Source organism: Sus scrofa, chromosome 15 (assembly GCF_054392235.1).
Source record: "Sus scrofa isolate SSC_HxYL_T2T_F1_AM1 chromosome 15, Sscrofa_HxYL_maternal_Yorkshire_Landrace_v2.0, whole genome shotgun sequence".
NCBI classification, from domain to species: Eukaryota; Metazoa; Chordata; class Mammalia; order Artiodactyla; family Suidae; genus Sus; species Sus scrofa.
This window is the reverse complement of record NC_139397.1, coordinates 117,605,237-117,623,794: the sequence shown is the minus strand read 5'-3', so window position 1 is coordinate 117,623,794 and position 18,558 is coordinate 117,605,237. Positions and strand designations below refer to the sequence as shown.

The 18,558-nt window shown below is 38.1% G+C and overlaps 1 protein-coding gene across 1 annotated transcript in view; it reads left to right on the top strand.

The window, feature by feature from the left end:
- Positions 1-18,558, top strand: part of FTCDNL1 (formiminotransferase cyclodeaminase N-terminal like) — a 387,434-nt gene that overhangs the window by 295,748 nt on the left and 73,128 nt on the right. The window contains exon 11 of the transcript XR_014830075.1: positions 10,371-10,531. The gene's annotated coding sequence lies outside the window, so the exon portion shown is untranslated. The remainder of the gene's footprint in view (positions 1-10,370; positions 10,532-18,558) is intronic.

The window sequence follows — 18,558 nt, the reverse complement described above, 5'->3', positions numbered from 1 at the left end:
CTATCCTAGGTTTCAGGGCATTCACTGGGGGTCTTGGTCTTATCCCTGTGGATAAGGGGGAATTACTGTGTATCAGCACAGCTGAACATCACAAATTTAATGTAAATTTAAAAAATACATCATGATTCAATTTACATAAAGTTCAAAACCATGCAAGCAAACAGTATAATATTTGGTACACACCTATATGATAAGACTTGAGGGAATCCTATACACAAAATTCAGGAGAGATAAAGGGGAATGCAATTTGGGAAAGCTACACAGGATTTCAAAATATTGATAATGGATGCTGAGGTGTTTTTGTTTATTATTATTTTAGCCATTCATATATGTTGTATATTTTATATTTATTATGCTTCATAATCACATTTTAAGGAAATATTATTGTACAAATGCAAGGAAGTATTTTAATGCTAACCGGACTGCAGCCAGATTTCAGTCTAGCATCCTATAATTCACTTTCTTAGATTTTCTGCACACTGTAATGACTTTTAGTAACTGTTAAGATCTGAAAAACCTTTTGAATTGTAAAAGAATAAATGATGCTTATTATAATTGAGGGCACACTTTCTGGTATTCACTTTTTTAAAAGTTGTGTATAAGAAAAATATGGTGACTATTAACAAACCTCCATGAATCATCACTATTCCTCAGTGCCATTGGACACCAGCATTTCTGGGTAATGCCAGAATTTCTGCCATCCTTAGGAAAGACAGGCAATATTGTCTTACTTTGGGGAAAATTTATTCCGAATCAGGGCAGAGTTAACAGTTTTTAACTGACAGATTGGGGATCACAGCACCCCCAGTCACTCATGCTGTCCCTTCTGGCTTTGGCTGATGTAACTCTGACCAAAGGTAGCACCTCTGCCTCACTGCTTTTCCAGATAGTCTCGTGATCCTGGCTGACTACTTTCCTGTTTTTGCTTTAGAGGTTTTATATTCTAGGCAATGAACTCAGGTTGGTTTACTTTTTTTCCGTGGACTTTTACTTCTGTAAAGGGAATTAGGTAATTTTTTTTAAATTTTTTTTTTTTAGGGCTGAACCTGTGGCATATGGAAGTTCCCAGGCTAGAGGTCAAATCAGAGCTGTAGCCGCCAGCATACACTACAGCCACAGCAACACCAGATCTGAGCCGTGTCTGCGACTTATGCCACAGCTAACACCATACTCCAAACTACAATTTTACTTTATCTCCAGATGGGGCAAAACTTGGTCATTCACTAGGGATTTCTGGGAAGCAAACTGAACAGTGTAAAGTGGGAACTGATGGGTTCTAGCAGGTAAGCTAGCCAAGGACTTAGCTACTTGATGTAGTTATCATTATGACCATTAGTAACGTGTAACAGGGTTTTTAAATTTTTTAAAAAAAATTTTTTAATTAAAGCAACAGATATTTATTATAGAAAATTAAGATCACAGGAAGAAACCCAAATTACCCATTCTTAATTCCATCGGTTGTATTCATAATTCATATTATATGCTTCCAGTCTTTTTCTCTTCTTCCATTTTTATGAGTTTATGAATATAAAAATTATATCCAAGTAGAAAATTGACAGAACACTGTTAATCAGCTATAATGGAAAAAATAAAAATCATTTAAAAAATAAATAAAAATTATATCCACCTATGAATAGGAACAAAAGAACAGAAGTAGTATAATCTTATAAAAGTATGATTGCACAGTACATAAGATATCCTACCTCTTCCAGACGTCTAGACTCTTATTTAGTACCCAAGAAAGGAATGATTTTTAGATGCCGTCAATTCTTGACTGTTACTTCTTAAGCGTGAGTGTGAATTCAATAGACTTAAACTAACAGCAGTGATCTAACATTGCACATGCCCCACTAATGTTCCTATGTAAGGCCTGGGTTCTCTACATGTGACCTCAATCTCAAGATATGAGTGCACTCAGTGTCAGCCCTTCCTAGAACCCACTTCACCTGACCCCATCTCTGATTTCAGCCCCTCCATTCTTTCTCCCCTGGCTAATTTCATGCTTGGAGACAAAAGACATGGAGGTGGAAAAGATAGAAAAGCGTAATTTTTTATTCTCTTCTCATTACTCTCAAAAGTCCAGTCTTGAAATTATCGAGGTAGAGGGCCACTGAAAAGCAGAAGTTAACTTATTCAAGCATTTCATCTCAGTCAATGAGTGTCTTTATTGAGCATCTCCTGGTGAGATTCTGGGCCCTGATAGCCACGCTCTGTGCTAGGTGCTGAGAGAAACACAAAAGCGAGGTTAAATGCAACTCCTTCTGAAAGATGTATCATTTAATTGGAGTTATAAGCAATACTAAATAAATTCTGTAATTGAAAAATAATACAAACACGACATGATGTACATACCCTTATGGGGAGGTGGAGGGGAAAAGAGGAAATGAGATAAATGGAGCAAACAATTGCCAAATCTGGATAAAGAGTATATAGGAATCTCTTACACTATTCTGCACCTTTCTATAAGTTAGCATTAGAAAAATATAAACTTTTTTATAGAAAAAGTTTATAATCCTTTTAAAATAATAGTTATCCCCCAAAAAAGTAAAAAAGAAAAAGAACACATACACAATTACAATTACTTAAAGCACATAGTATGAATAATAAGTGTTATAGGAGTTCAACATTAGCCTTTATTTTAAAAGAAATTTTTCTTTTGAAAAATTCTATGGATCCTCTAGATTTTTGTGTTCCAAACCATGCGACAGTTAAACAGGGTATGGATTTCGTTTTAGATACTGTATTTTAGTAAAATAACATCACATTATTTAAAATGACACTTATTTTTTGATAAGTAAAATGTCATCTATTTGCTTAATGTATTCCAAAGATAATGAAAGTGAATGAACTACAGCTACATGGGTCGATGTGGATAAATCTAAAATCATAGCTTTGAGTAAGAAGAAGCCTTGCAGAATACATACCAAATATCATTTATATAAAGTTTAGAAACATACAATAATCAATACCTTATTTAGGGATATCAAGATTGAAAAGCATAAAAATGATAAATGCAAAATCAGAAGAATGGTTATCCTTGGGAAGAAGAGGCCATCATTTAGAGGAGCGCCCAGGACTTATGTATAATGATTGCTTTCGTAACGTGGTGGTGGGTATATAGGGTGTTCATTTTTATCTTTACCTGATATATGGCATGTTCTTTGGTATGCATGAAACACTTCATGATAATTTTTATTGTGGTAAAATATATATAATATAAAATTTTGCATTTTCAAATTCCCAGGTGGCCTAGTGGTTAAGAATCCAGCATTGTCACTGCTGTAGTACGGGGTTAATCCCTGCCCTGGGAACTTCCACATGCTTCAGGCATGGCCAAAAAAAAAGTAGCATTTTAACCACTTTTAAGTACATATACAATTCAATGGTATTAAGTAAATTCATGGTATTGCACAACTATCTATCCCTATTCATCTCCAGAATTTTTTTTTTTTTAATAGAGTTTGTTTTTTAGGGCAGTTTTAGGTTCACAGTAAAATTGAGTGGAAGATACAGAGATAATCCTATACTCTCTGCTCCTGTGCCTGCATAGCTTCCCCCACTATCAACATGCCCCACCAGAGTGGTGTATTTGCTATTGAAGAGTCTACATTGACATGATATTATCAGCCAGAGTCCATAGTTTTTATATTTTGTGAGTTTGGACAAATGTATAATGACATGTGTGCAACATTAGAGTATTACACAGAGTTGTTTCATTGCTCTAAAAATCCTCTGTGCTGTAACAATGTATTTTATTTTATTTTATTACCATAATAAATCAACTTTATTTTGCCATGTTCTTTTAGTCCTTTTTCATGTAGTACATAGATACCTTTAGACTAGGGCTTGGCAGACTTTTTCATAAAGGAGCAGGTAGTGATATTTCAGCCTTTATGTGCCACATCATTTCTGTTGAAAACACTCAACTCTGCTATTATACCATAAAACAGCCATAGACAATGAATAAATGAATACGTTCCAGTAAAGCTTTATTTACCAAGACAGTTGGGCAGCTTTGGGGTTTTTTGGTGGGTTTTTTTTTTTGGTGGGTTCTTTTTTGGTTTTTAGGGCTGCACTTGTAGCTTATGGAAGTTCCCAGGCTAGAAGTTGAATGGAAGCTGCAGCTGCCAGCCTACACCACAGCCAAAGCAATGCTAGATCCAAGCTGCATCTGCGACCTACACCACAGCTCACAGCAATACCAGATCCTTAACTCACTGAGCCAGGCCAGGGATCGAACCTGCATCCTCATGGATACTAGTTGAGCTCATTACCACTGAGCCACAACAGGAACTCCTAGACAGCTTTTATTTGTTGACTCCTGTTTTATGGAGAGTTGTTTGTATAATTTTTTAAATTTAATTCTTATTTTATATTAGGGTATACTTGATTTACAATGTTGTATTAATTTCAAGTGTACAGCAGTTATTCAATTATACATATACTCATTCTTTTTCAAAAATTTTCCTATGTACGTTATTACGGAATATTGAGTAGAGTTCCCTGTGCTATACAGCAGGTCCTTGTTGATTATTTATTTTATATATAGTAGCGTGTATATGTTAATCCAAAATTTATAATTTATCCACCTCCCTCCATCTTTCCCCTTTGATAACCATAAGTTTGTTTTCTAAGTCTATGAATCTCTTTCTATTTTGTAAATAGGTTGATTTGTGTCATTTTGTTAGATTCCACATATAAGTGATGTCATATGATATTTGTCTTTTTCTGACTTGTGTCACTTAGTATGTTGTGTAACACTATATTTTATTTTATTTTATTTTTGTAACACTATATTTTAAAGAAAATTTTATCAAAACAAAGCCAAGAATGTATAAAATGGATAATGTCTCATGACCATGTGAGATTTATCCCAGGAAATCAAGGCTGTTTTCACATTTGAAAATCAAACTGAGAAAGAATAACCATGTGATCATCTCAATAAATACAGAAAGAGATTAAACAAAATTCCTTATCTTTTCCTGATCAAAAAAACTTTCAGAAAACTAGGAATAGACGAGAACTTTCTCAATCTGATAAAGGACATCTTTAAAAAACCAATAGCTAACATCAAACTTAATGGCAAAAAACTGAAAGTCTTCTCCTTAGGATCAGGAACAAGCCAAGGATATTCATTTCACCACTTCTATTCAACGTTGTACTGAAGATTCCATTCAGTGCAATTAGACAAGAAAAAGAAATAATAGATACATATATTGGAAAGGAAGAAGTAAAATTGTCTTAATTCACAGACATGATTATCTATGTAGAAAACAATAGAAATCTACGAAGATCTAAGATAAGTGAATTCAGCAAAGTGGTTGGTTAAAATCAATTGTATTTCTATATGTTAGCAATAAGAAAATAAGAACTTGAAACTAAAAACAAGTACTATTTACAGTGACATCAAAAATATGAAATACTTAGAAATAAATTTGACAACAGATTTGAAAGATCTGCATGCTGAAACTATACAACATTGCTGAGAGAAATTAAAGACGATCTAAATAAATGAAGAGATAAACCATGTGTATGGGTTCAAAGACTCAATATTGGTGTGAAGATAAACAGATGAGTAAGACAGAATAAAGGGTCCAAAAATAGATGTACACATACATAAACAATTGATTTTTTTAACCATAGTGCAAAGGCAATTCACCAGAGAAAATACAATTTTTTCAACAAATCATGCTGAAACATTTGAAAATTCATAGGTAAAATAATGAATTTCCTTCCATACTTCACACTATATACAAAAGTTAACTAAAAATGGACCTCAGACCACTAAATGTAAAACGTAAAATTACAAAAACTTCTAGAAAAATATCATAAGGGAAAATCTTTTGGACTGAATTAGTCAAAGCTTTCTTAGGTACAACACCCAAAGCATGACCCATAAAAGAAATAAAAAACAAAGAGTACTTCATCAAAATTAAGTACTTCTTTTTGAATGACACTATTAAAATAATGAAAAGACAAACCTCAGGAGAAAATATTTGCAAATTATACATCTGAAAAAGGGCTTGTTATCCAGAATATTTAATGAAGAACTCACTCAAAGCTCAATAGTAAGAAAACAAACAACCTTATTTTTTAAAATGGTCAAAAGTACCAAACAGCCACTTTACCCAAGAAAATATATGGATGGCAAATAATCATGTGAGAAGATGCTCAACATCATCAGCCACTAAGGACATGAGAATTAAAACCACAATGAGCTATCACCATATACCTACAAAATGTCTAAAATTTAAAACACTGACCATAACAAGTATTGGTGAGGATGAGGAGCAATTTGAATTTTCATAGACCACGGTGCGAACATAAGATGGTACAACCACTCTGGAAAACAGTTTGCCAATTTCTTAAAAATTTAAACACCCTTCTACCATATGAATCGGCTATATTTACCCTAAGGAAAATAAAGCTTATGTCTATATAGTGATTTGTACATGAATGTCTGTAGCATCTTTATTTGTAATAGCCAAAGACTGGAAACAATCCAAATGCCCATCAGGAGATGAATGGATATATACAAATTGTGATCTATCCATACAGTGGAATAGCAATAAAAAGGAAGAGCTACTGATACATGAAACAACAGGATGTGTCTCAAAATTACGATGCTGAATGTATGGAGCCAAAAAGGAGTATATACTATATGAGTCAATTTAAGTAAAACTGTGGAAAATGTAAGCGAATCTGTACTGACAGCCAATAAGTTGTTACCTGGAGCAGAATGTAGGGAGAAGGGCAAAGGAGGGATTCAAGGGAAAGGGCACAAGAAAAGTTTGGGTTTATAATTATGTTCACTATTTTGATTGTGATTGTGGTGATGGTTTCACTACATGTTTATGTTATATTTATCAAATATGTATACCAAAACCTATTCGCATATGCAATGTAAATATATGCAGTTTGCTATATGTCAATTATACATCAGTAAAACCACTAAAAAATTTTATAGTTCCCATGACTTTGTGCTCTTAATCACTCCAGTTAACCAAATTCTCCAGTTATGTTTAAAATCCTCACATTCTCAATGACACTAACCATAATTGGAAAACTGAAAATTCATTAACTGTACTGTGAATTATTTTTAACTACAGAGTGAAAAATGAACAATTACTTATTAAAAATTCCCTTCAAGAGGAGTTCCCATCATGGCACAGCGGAAACGAATCCAGCTAGGAACCATGAGGTTGCATGTTCAATCCCTGGCCTCACTCAGCAGGTTAAGGATCTGGCGTTGCCGAGAGCTGTGGCATAGACCAGCACTGTAGCTCCGATTTGACCCCTAGCCTGGGAACCTTCATATGCAGCCCTAAAAAGCAAAAAAAAAAAAAAAAAAAAAAAATTCCCTTTAAAAACAGCTATAAAAATATACAGCCCTACTATAAAAATCTAATAGGAATAGCATTATGTGAAAGTCCAACTGAATATAAAGTGAAAATTATGTACCTGTCCAAACAAAAATTTACATTGGGGCTCTGTATGAAATTGTGAAGGGGCTTTTCTCTTGGTGCAGTTCTAACCCTATGATGAAAAATATCTTTTCCTAAAGTGTATAATTACCCTCTGCCACTCTTAAATCTCCTCTGGTGTCTCAGCTCACTTAATAATGGTGAACAGATGAGCAGAAATTAAAAATAAAGGCCTTCTACCAATTTAGCACCCCACACATAATGTACCTATAATGATAGTTTGATTGCCGGTGCCCATTATTTTGTTGCTGCCTTTTTTTTCTATTACTGCACCAGAGCCCTGGGTTTCAAAAAGAATGCAGCATCCTCTTCTATAAAACCAGAGCAATTTACATGAACACCAGCGTTAGCCTGTATTAGAAAGATGCATAGAATAAAATGGAAAACATAATGTAATGCCATGTGGACCATTTAATGTCAGTGGCACTCTTCACTTAAATATCATATTACATTTTGGTTAATTTATTTTCCAAAAAGAAAAAGTAAAAAGCCTGAATTTTTTCCAGTAGAATAGGGAAGAAAATTGAAGTGTTTATAGATATTAAAATGAATAAGAACAATATATTGAAATGAGGCCAGCAAGTCCCCCTCCACAGTCCCTTATATGGAGCAATGGAAAAAAAGAAGGGGGGATAGCAAAGGTTAAAACTAAAAGAAATACATTCAGCTTTGACATAACGTAGAAGAAGCTTTGAAATACTGTTACACTTTGACTTTTTTTTTTTTTTTTTCCGCTTTTTAGGCCTGCACTGGTGGCATGTGCGGGTTCCCAGGCTAGGGTCAAATGGAAGCTGCAGCTGCTGGTCGCCGCCACAGCCACAGCCACGCGGGATCCCAGCTGCCTCTGCGACCTACACCAAGCTCAAGGCAATGTCGGATCCTTAACCCACTGCGCGAGGCCAGGGATCCCACCCGCAACTCTTCGGTTCCTAGTGGGATTGGTTTCTGCGGCGCCACTGGGAACTCCCGCTTTTACTTTTTAAGTCTGAGAAACTCTTTCTTTAAAATTGTTACCTTTAATTTCACGTCTCCAATCATTGATGGCATCTTATCCATATTTACGTTTTTTCCAGGTCCCTAGGCAATCATAATACCCTCTAATAATCATTCAGGAGCGATGCCTCCACAGCATCCAGTTAACGAGTGAAAGTAACAAGTTGGATTTTTAAAAAATAACTGAGGAGACCCCCCCTCCTTTTTTAAAACTTGAACTGATGAGTCATTTTAGTCAAGGTCGACCCAGCCTTAAACACCGGGGCCTCCGTTCCCTGTGGGGAGGACATTCCCTCACACGATGCTCGGTTCCTGGCTGAAGCGTGGGCAGGACTTTAAGGCTTTGGGGTGAACGGTGTTTCGGCAGCGGATGTGGACAGAGTGAGGCGGCCAGTGACACGACTTAGACTTAATTAAAATTCAGCATATTCAAAGATCTGTGAGAAACTCTGTCGTAAAACCCCACTCACCACTAAACACAGCGTCTCAGTGCAGAGCTGAGGGCTCAATTATCACTGCTCCTGCCTGGCAGACGTGAAGAATATAAACAGCTTGTGGTAATATTAGGGCCCTATCTAATGCTAGTAAAAGATCTCCCTCTCCACAGACCTAGGAAATTGCCCGGGAGAATTGTGGACGGTTTTCAGTTACCTTAAAAACATCCCGTATAGGCCCTTCTTGTATGTGGACAAGCAGACTGTATGGATCATTTGTCTTTCCGTGTATGCTTATTCCCACCCTACACCACCTGTACAAGCAACCCTAGCCTCAATGTGAATATCTTCAATCATTATACCCTTTTCCTCAGTCACTTCCTTGATTTTATAGCAAGTTTTGCCCCATTTTTCCCCTTTAGATGTTCTGGGGCTTGGATAGGAATTTGAATCAATTCTTCTGGGCTATTTTCTGAGACCTATTCTGTGTGGGGCCTTTGAGCTATGGTCGGTGTGGGAGGTGATTCTGAGGGGATGGAAGCCCCCTTGGCCCTCACACTCCCGGGTCGCATAGAGGGAGGCGGTTGCGGCAGAGAGCACTGTTTTACACATATTAAGTGCCTCTGTGCGCTGAGTCCTGTAGAGAACCAGCCCTCAACTTCCGCCTGAAACAAGGGCGCACAGACTGCAGCTGGTGGGGGGTTAAGGAAGGCCGTTTATCTGGGGGGCCTAGCACCGGGGGTAGCCCTGTCTCTATGGCTCTGAGGAGACCATCTTGAGGCTGCCAAGTGCTACCCGGCTCTCTTTAGGACAGGGTCAATGTTAGCGAGCTGGAAGTCATGCAGAAGAAAAGCAGCAGAAAAGAAGAAGGTTCAGGGGGAGCGCCATGACGGGGCAGGGCAAGCACGGGGCAGGGCAAGAGGGGACCGGCCTCTCCTCCTTGGCTCAGTAACAACCAGTGGGGCATGCAGGCCCCTCGCCAGGATCTGCTGAGCTTCAGCTCTGAAGAGCCAGGCCTTACCCAAGAAAAGCGTTGAGCACAGGATGCAACCCACAAGAAGAAAACTTCCCAACCTTAAATGTGGCCTCGCGCATCTGTCATGAATAAACAGCCGTGGAGTCTTCAAGGAGGGGTTGGATCTCCACCTTTTGAAGAAAACCCGATGGCTCCCCATTTTAATAGTTGGTCAGTGGCTGGGACACAAGGCTTTCTGTTGCTGTTGTACATCTTGCTGTCTTCTTTTCTCTCCTCCTTAGCATTCATAGTCCCAGCAAAGATCAAGAAGGGACTAGTAACCTGCTTTTCAGGTGCTGGGAGACAGGGACAAGCCAGGTTGTTGTCATAGCTCTGTCTTCCAGGCCCAGCGGGGAGCCGGCCTACATAGTGGAAAGGATGGTCGAGCTGACCTAATAAATATTTTCCATCCCTAACCTCAGTAATTATTTTCATGTGTCACAGCTCAGCAAGGAATGATGAAAAATAACGTTTCCCTGATTAGACGAGACCCGCGGATCACTGGGAGTCGAATCTGAAACTCTTCTCCGGGTTGCCCAAGAAGTGGCTCCCCGCGTTCTTCAGGGCACCGGCATCTCCACTCCACCTCTGCTCAGTTACAGGAAGTAAGTGGATTTGTTTCTTTCCTGATTACACTTCTGTCCTTCTTTGTCATCTACCCCTGCCCCACTCAAAAATCTATAGGACTGAGATTTTGCTCTGCTCCTTTCTCCCTCCCAGATGTGAAAATGTACCTACTTCAATCTGAGAATCTCAGCTCTAATTCCGCTTGCAGCCACAATGCTTCTCTGTGGGGTGGGAAATGTGGTCGGATGAGTGGTAGGAAAATGCCTTTTGGAAAATTGTTTGATTTGCTACACTCTATTGAGTCCTAGTGGGAAGTCAGCATCCCTTTGCTATTTTGGAAAATTTCTCGGAAATGATACGCAAAAAAAAAATCTCAGCAAAACATTTTCCATCCTAATAACTTTTCTAGGTTGTCTCAAGGTAAGAGAAGAAGGGCTGGGTAAGAGATCTGATGAACCAGGCCTCTCTCCTCTCCCACGCAGGGCCTGGGGACATGCAGTTCCCAAGCAGTGATCCCAGTTTAGGAAAGCTTTTGGCCCAGTGAAGGCTATGGTTAGCATAATAAATAAAACATCATTTAAACTATCTGCATTTGATTTCGCTTCAGACCTTCTCATTAGATTTAGTTGCCAAGGGAAGGTTGATAACCCCAGTTTACTGGGAGGTCAGATGAAGCAGGCAATCAAAACTCCAAATGTTGCCTTTGGCAGCTTCAAGAGCATGACCCCCACTCAGAACAACCTACTAAGGCCTTTAGGTTGATAGCTTCAACTCTAATTCTTGCTTTAACCCTTCTCACTTCTATTAGGATTAAGGATAAATTCTCTTTAGACAATTATTGCTTAATGAAACCCAACATTGACAGGATACAGGCTACCAGAGAAAAAATCCTTTTCTCCAGATCTATTCTACTGTAGTTTTCCATCAGACTGCCCAAGAAGCTATTTGAGGAAGAAGAAACTGTAGAAACTGGGATCTCCCGTTATCCAGTCTAGGCAAGCGACACGTTTGGTGGTAAAGGGTGCCAGTTCTAAGGTCACTCTGCTTTCATTAGGGCCAAGAGAAATCTTGGGGACCCCTCTAGTGACAGCCTCTCTCTCTTTCAAAAGATGAAAATGAAGGCAGGAGAGGAACAGTGATTTGTTCAAATGCTTTGATGGAACACAGATCTGCTGACCTTGCTTCTAATGTTCTTACTCAGAAAACTGGCAGAATTAGCAAAGCACCTCTCCAAACCATAGTCTACTTTTTTAGTCTTTGTACAAGAGACTGTTCTGTTTTGTTATATAAATTTTATTGAAATATAACGTAGAGATACACAAAAGTGCACAAATCCTAAGTTTTCACTTGATGCATTTTCACAAAGGGTGACCTCCACATAACCCATATAACCAAATACCCAGGTCATGAAACAAAATGTCACCAAGCCCTCTTCTGCCTTGTGTCCCCTTTCCAGTCATTATTATACCAAGAGAGGTCACTCTTCTGGCTTCTGATGCCATAAATTCGTTTTGCCTGGTTTTGAACTTTAGGTAAGATGTATCACACAGTCTGTGTTCTTTGGTGTCTGACTTCCTTCACTCAATGTTACATTCATGAAATTCATCTGTTGTGTTGTGTGGTATGTAGCAATACATTTTTTTTTTGGCATGTAGTAGTTTATTGTATGAACACCACAATTTATTCTACTGTTGACCAACATTTGAGTTTCCATTTTTATTTGTTATGCATAAAGGTAACATTTTGTTACATGTTTTTGGTGGGTATATGTGTACCTTAATGTTGGGGTAGAATTTCTGAGTCATAGCGTATGTGCAGTCTAGCTTTAGCAGAAACTGCTCAATGATTTTCCCAAGTGTACCTCTACCATAAGTAAATGAGAGTTCCAGTTGCTCTACATCCTTTTCAGCACGTGCCACTAGTAATGCCTTTCTTAAGAAATGAATTTAGGGAGTTCCCTTCATGCCTCAGTGGTTAACGAACATGACTAGGATCCATGAGGTTGAGAGTTCGATCCCTGGCCTCGCTCAGTGGGTTAAGGATCCGATGTTGCTGTGAGCTGTGGTATATATAGGTTGCAGACATGGCTCGGATCCCGTGTTGCTTTGACTGTGGCTCCGATTCATCCTCTAGCCTGGGAATTTCCATGTGCCACAGGTGTGGTCCTAAAAAGCAAAAAGCAAAAAAAAAAAGAAAGAAAAGAAACATTAAAAAAAAGAAATGAATTTAGTTACTTTTTTTCCATTTGTAGAAAAGATAGAGGGAGAGGAAGGAAGAGTGGTTTTGTCCCCTATTTCTTTTATATTTTTAATTGCTCCTGAGACTTCTTAGGCCCTACCTCCTACAGATTTTCCATTTGCCTCAGTGTTGCCAGCCCTAGGTAGATGACTATAGTCGCATAATTTAGGGTCCTAAGAAGGCAGTTCCTAGATGATTCCCTGACCACACACATAGCTAGAATGTTGCAGTTGGAGATGACTTCCATGGCCTGCTGAAATCTTTGGCTCTTCAGGAGGGTTCTATTGAGAAGCAAAGATTTATTGTCAGCTCACACCATAGCTGGAAGTTCTAGGATGAATTGATGGTTGAGAACTTGAAAGGATGTCAGAAGTAGGGGTAAAGAACACCATCACCTCACCCGTGGGCCAACTGCCAATCTATGGCCTCAATATTTTATACCTTATTTTTTCCTTGAACATTTACTTTGCCTGTCACAGTATGGTAAGATCAGAAAGAAGGTAAACTGTTAGAGAACTTAACCTTGAAATTGGTATTTTTATTTATTTATTTATTTATTTATTTTTTGTCTTTTTTTTTGTCTTTTTTTGTCTTTTTTGTTGTTATTGTTGCTATTTCTTGGGCCGCTCCCGCGGCATATGGAGGTTCCCAGGCTAGGGGTTGAATCGGAGCTGTAGCCACCAGCCTATGCCAGAGCCACAGCAACGCGGGATCCGAGCCGCGTCTGCAACCTACACGACAGCTCACGGCAACACCGGATTGTTAACCCACTGAGCAAGGGCAGGGATCGAACCCGCAACCTCATGGTTCCTAGTCGGATTCGTTAACCACTGCGCCACGACGGGAACTCCTGAAATTGGTATTTTTAAAATGGAGTGAATTTTCTTGAAATCAGAGCCTCTAACTGCCAAGGTCCAAAATTAAAGTTATACCTAAGACAGAAATGGAGTTGTAGATACAGAGAACAAACAGGTGGTTTCCAGAAGGGAAGAAAGTGAGGGGAGGAAAGGAATAGGTGAGGGAGATTAAGAGGTACAAACTTTGAATTGCAAAATAAATGAATCACGGATATAAAATGTGAGTGTGGAAAATATAGTCAAAATTCTGTAATATCTTTGTATGGTAGCATATTGTAACTGGACTTATTATGATGATCAGTTTGAAGAATATAGAAATATCAAATCTCTATGTTGTCTATCAGGAATGAACATAGTAGTGTAGGTCAATCATACTTCAAAAATAAATAAACAGACTCGTAGAAAAATAGATCATATTTGTGGTTACCACAGGCAGAGAGTAGGGGACGTGGGAATTGGAAAAAGGCAGTCAAAAGCTACAGACTTCTAGTTGTAAGATAAATAAATATCAGGGATGCTATGCACAACATGATAAATATAATTACCACTGCTGTACGTTACACATGAAAGCTGTTCAGAGTAAATTCCAAGAGTTCTCATCACAAGAACATTTTTTCTATTTGTTTAATTTCATATCTGTATGAGATAATAGATGTTCACTAAACTTACTGTGATAATTATGTCCTAAATATGTAAATCAAATCATTATCCTGTACACCTTACCTTATACCGAGCTGTGTGTCATTTATATCTCAATAAAACTAGTAGAAAAAAAATTTAAGGTTATACCCCAGATAGAAACCAACATTTTAATGCTACATTAGCAGTACAATCTGGTGAGCTACATCTCTGATCCTACCAAAATCAGTAATATTGGGGCCAACACGCTATAAAAATAATTTAATTTACATCTCCAATATCTGGAATAGATATAAACTCAGTTAACTTTTATTTAACATTTTAGAATTAATTCATCGGGACCTTACACCATGTCAACATCAGGTGTAAAATGATCTCCTTATATACATTACCTCATACGGTCTTGATGATATCCCCCCAGGAGAGTTGCATTGTCCCCATTTTATGCATCAGAAAAGGGAAGTGTAGAGACGTTAAAGACCTTGTCCTTCTATAAGTTGCAGAATAGGGATTCAAGGAAAAAATCTGTTGGCCTGATATTAACCACTACACTTTACTGGATCCTGCAATAAACTAGAGCAGCACTTCAAGTTGGAAAGACCCTGAAGGTGTAATATCGGTCCTATGTTTATCCCTGTTTCTCTCTCTCTGTCTGTACCCCATCTCCCTCTGTCTCTTTCTGTCTGTACCCCATCTCTGTCTCTGTCTCTCTCTCTCTCCGTGTGTCTCTCTGTCTTCGTGTATATGCGTCTCTCTCTCCCTCTCTCAGGACCCATCTACTTTCTTGCATGGAAGGTGTGCCTTGTGCATTTGCTTCTCCTGATGAATCTCAACAGAGAAGGCCTCACAAACACGTTTCTGTTTGAGCAGACTGCTGAGCACCATCTGCCAGCCCGATAAAGACAATCCTCCTTTAATTAGGAATGTTGAAATGTTGGAAATTCAGGCCAACTTCTAGCATTACAGAGAAAACTCAGGGCATGGAATCCTCAGAGGAGCAAACTGAGAGTTGGGCCCAGATTTTTCAGGGAAAACGCACGAGTTGCCTGATTTCAGGAGAAATGGGGCCTTGTGCCCTGTCCTCGGGAGGCCTCCCTGTGCCCTCCAAAGTCACTTCCGTGGTCACAGCGCCAGGCGCCGGATGCACGGGGAAAGCTTTTCGGTTGTGTTCATGTGTTTCTAAGCTTATTTCTTTCCTTACATAGGTGGAGGGTGTTTTTTTCATAATAAGGGCCTGGTCAAGATTAAGATTCCTCCTTTTTGATATGCAGACATTGAGCAGATACTAGATATTTCTACAGCTCTCCCACTAAACTTAAATACTCCAGAAATGCACTTTTCCCTGAAGACAGTTTTACTTCAGATATGGGATATAGTCTTTCTAAAAAGTAAAAATCAAAATTGGCTAAACCGGAGAATGATCGCATGTATAGTATATAAATATTTTAAATATTTTAATTTGGTATCCATTATGGAGTTAAGACAATGTCATCTTTAATCATTAAAAGAGAGTGTTTATGTGAATGCAGTATTTTTACTATAGCCAAACTGGGATTTTTTTTCCTGTTGTGTTAAATAAATTTCAATATAAGCAGGCCTTATTGAGGAGAAAACAATTTGATACATTGTTAGTATAATAGATGCACTTTATTCAGCTTTTAATATTCTTTCATAGTTAAGTATTTTTTGTTCTTGTTGCTGTCACTCCTAAATTTTAGCCATCTTTAATTAATTTAGGGAATAATGTTATCTATTATTATAACCATTTTGTAGATGCAATGTCTGTTTTTTAAGAAAAGTTTTTATAACATGATCTGATAGTAAATGTTACTCAAGTCTAAACAGATGTATGTTTTGGAATTTAAGATAAGGCAATATTCAGTATTTTAATAGCCAGAAGAGTAAATACATGCAAGTTTTACCTTAGGGAAGCTATGTAATATCTTAGAACAATTTTGCGAAAGAAAATCTGACGAGAACCTGAATATTTCAGCATTGTTAGGTACATTATTGCTTAATGTAAGATGTGGTCATTCATGTCTCTTTAGCTAAAATCACTGAAGAGCTAGAAATAAGTGAAACAAACAAAATTAATTTTACTTTGACTATAATGGACAATGTCACAAACACACACACTCTCTCCTAGGTGGGCTCAAATATAGGCAGAATGAGGACATAGTTCTTAACAGGTATAATACAGGTAGTATTAAGTTCAACTAGTCAGAATGCTGAGATCGAATTTTAGATTTTTTTTTTTATTCTCTGCATGCTTCAGCCACGAGTACAAATATCAGATCCTAATCTGAAAGGATTCAATATCAAACTAAAAATAAACCACAGTGAAAGAAAACCCCATAACGGCATGTCTTCTTAAATCTAAGTCAAGGCTGACATTCTTGTTTTTATGAAAAGTGCTATATTATACGTAATGATCATCTAAGACCTTTGACCCTAATTACTTCTTCCTAATAACAGTATTCTGTTGTACTTGGTGGAACCCACACTTCCCTGATTTGTCAATGGCAGGTTTTCATGCGAAACATGTTAAGTCAAAAGGACAGTTTTAGTCAACAGCACTGTACCTCCATTACCAGTTTAATATTCTTGTTATCAAAATTAATCTAGGAGTTCCCACTGTGGCACAATGGATTAAGAATCCAACTCAGTGGCTCAGGTTGCTACAGAAGCCTGGGTTCAATCCCCAGCCAGCACAGTGGGTTAAAGAATCCAGCACTGCCACAGCTGTCAGTCCCTGGCCAGGGAACTTCCATATGCCACAAGTGCGGCCATAAAAAGAAAAAAAAATTAATCTAGCTTTTAAAAAAAATCATTTGGAGTTGCCATCGTGGCACAGTGGTTAATGAATCCGACTAGGAACCATGAGGTTGCAGGTTTGATTCCTGGCCTCGCTCAGTGGGTTAAGGATCCAGCATTGCCGTGAGCTGTGGTGTAGGTTACAGACGCGGGCTCGGATCCCGCGTTGCTGTGGCTCTGGCGTAGGCTGGTGGCTACAGCTCCTATTCGACCCCTAGCCTGGGAACCCCCATATGCCGCTGGAAGTGGCCCAAGAAATGGCAAAAAGACCAAAAAAAAGAAAAATCATTTCATAGGTTCAAGTGATAGCAACATGAAACATTTTTCACATAAATAAATCATAAAATCTTAATATATATGTACTTCACAGCATAAATTTTGGGGAAAATATTATCAAATAATCCATACCATAGGAGTCAGATTTTTATATGTCTCTGGACTATTATAACTTGTTTGTAGGAATGACATTGGATTTTTGCATGCCCTGTCAAAAACGAAATTTATTTTAACACCTCCATCATCCTTTTAATTTTAGTAATCACTAACCCCTGTCCATTCTACCACCTACCTTTTCTCTCTGAAATCTCTTCTATTCAGCTCCTTTATCTCTGCTTTACTTATGTTGCTTTTGCCACTGTGTCCAAACCTATCTTCTATATGTCTTCCTTATACCTTCCTCTAAGTGACTACCCCTCTTTCTAAACCACTGATCTGCTCATGCTGTACTCCTTTAATGACCCTTGTCCAAGCAGTAATGTTCACACATTCACTTTTCATTTTCTAGAAATAAACTGTTAGTACCTGATGGAAGAGTCTAGAGTGACAGCGATTACAGGTTAAATACTGAAACACTATAGACAAAACTTAGGCTCCATTTCATGGAATGAGAGCATGTCCCAGAGTGGCCGGGAGAGGGGATATGGGACTCTGTTCTTCCTTCATTTGAGAGCTTCTTCCTGCCTCTCATGGGACAGACATCTCACCACACCCAGTGGGATAGCAATGTTTAAATATATGTATATCTTATACAATAGGAATTAAAAATATAAATCTTTTTTGTTTTCATGTGGTACTCAATAGGACAAACAACCTTCTCCATGAATTTATGGATTTTATGTCTAGGATGAATTTTTTGACAGATGGCCCAGGGACACCAATATGGCTCCAACATAAAAAGCTTCAAGGATAATGAAATCTGTTGAGATGGTTGCCTTGCTCTCTGGCTTTCAGCTTTAACCACTTGACTTTGAGCTAAACTGAGATTCTCTTGCAACGCTTCTGAGTTCCCTCCTCTTGCTATTCTCTACGCAACATTCACCGTCTAACCTTTGTGAACTATTTAGTGCCCTGCGTGCATGCTCTTTTCACATTTCTGTTTGAGTCTATCTACTTCTGGCATGAAGTAGATGTTTAATAAACACGTGACAGTGTAGAGAAAACCAATTTTAGCTCTAGTGCTATGTCAGTAATTTTTATTTAGCATCATGATCATTATATGCATGTGCACTTGGAACTAA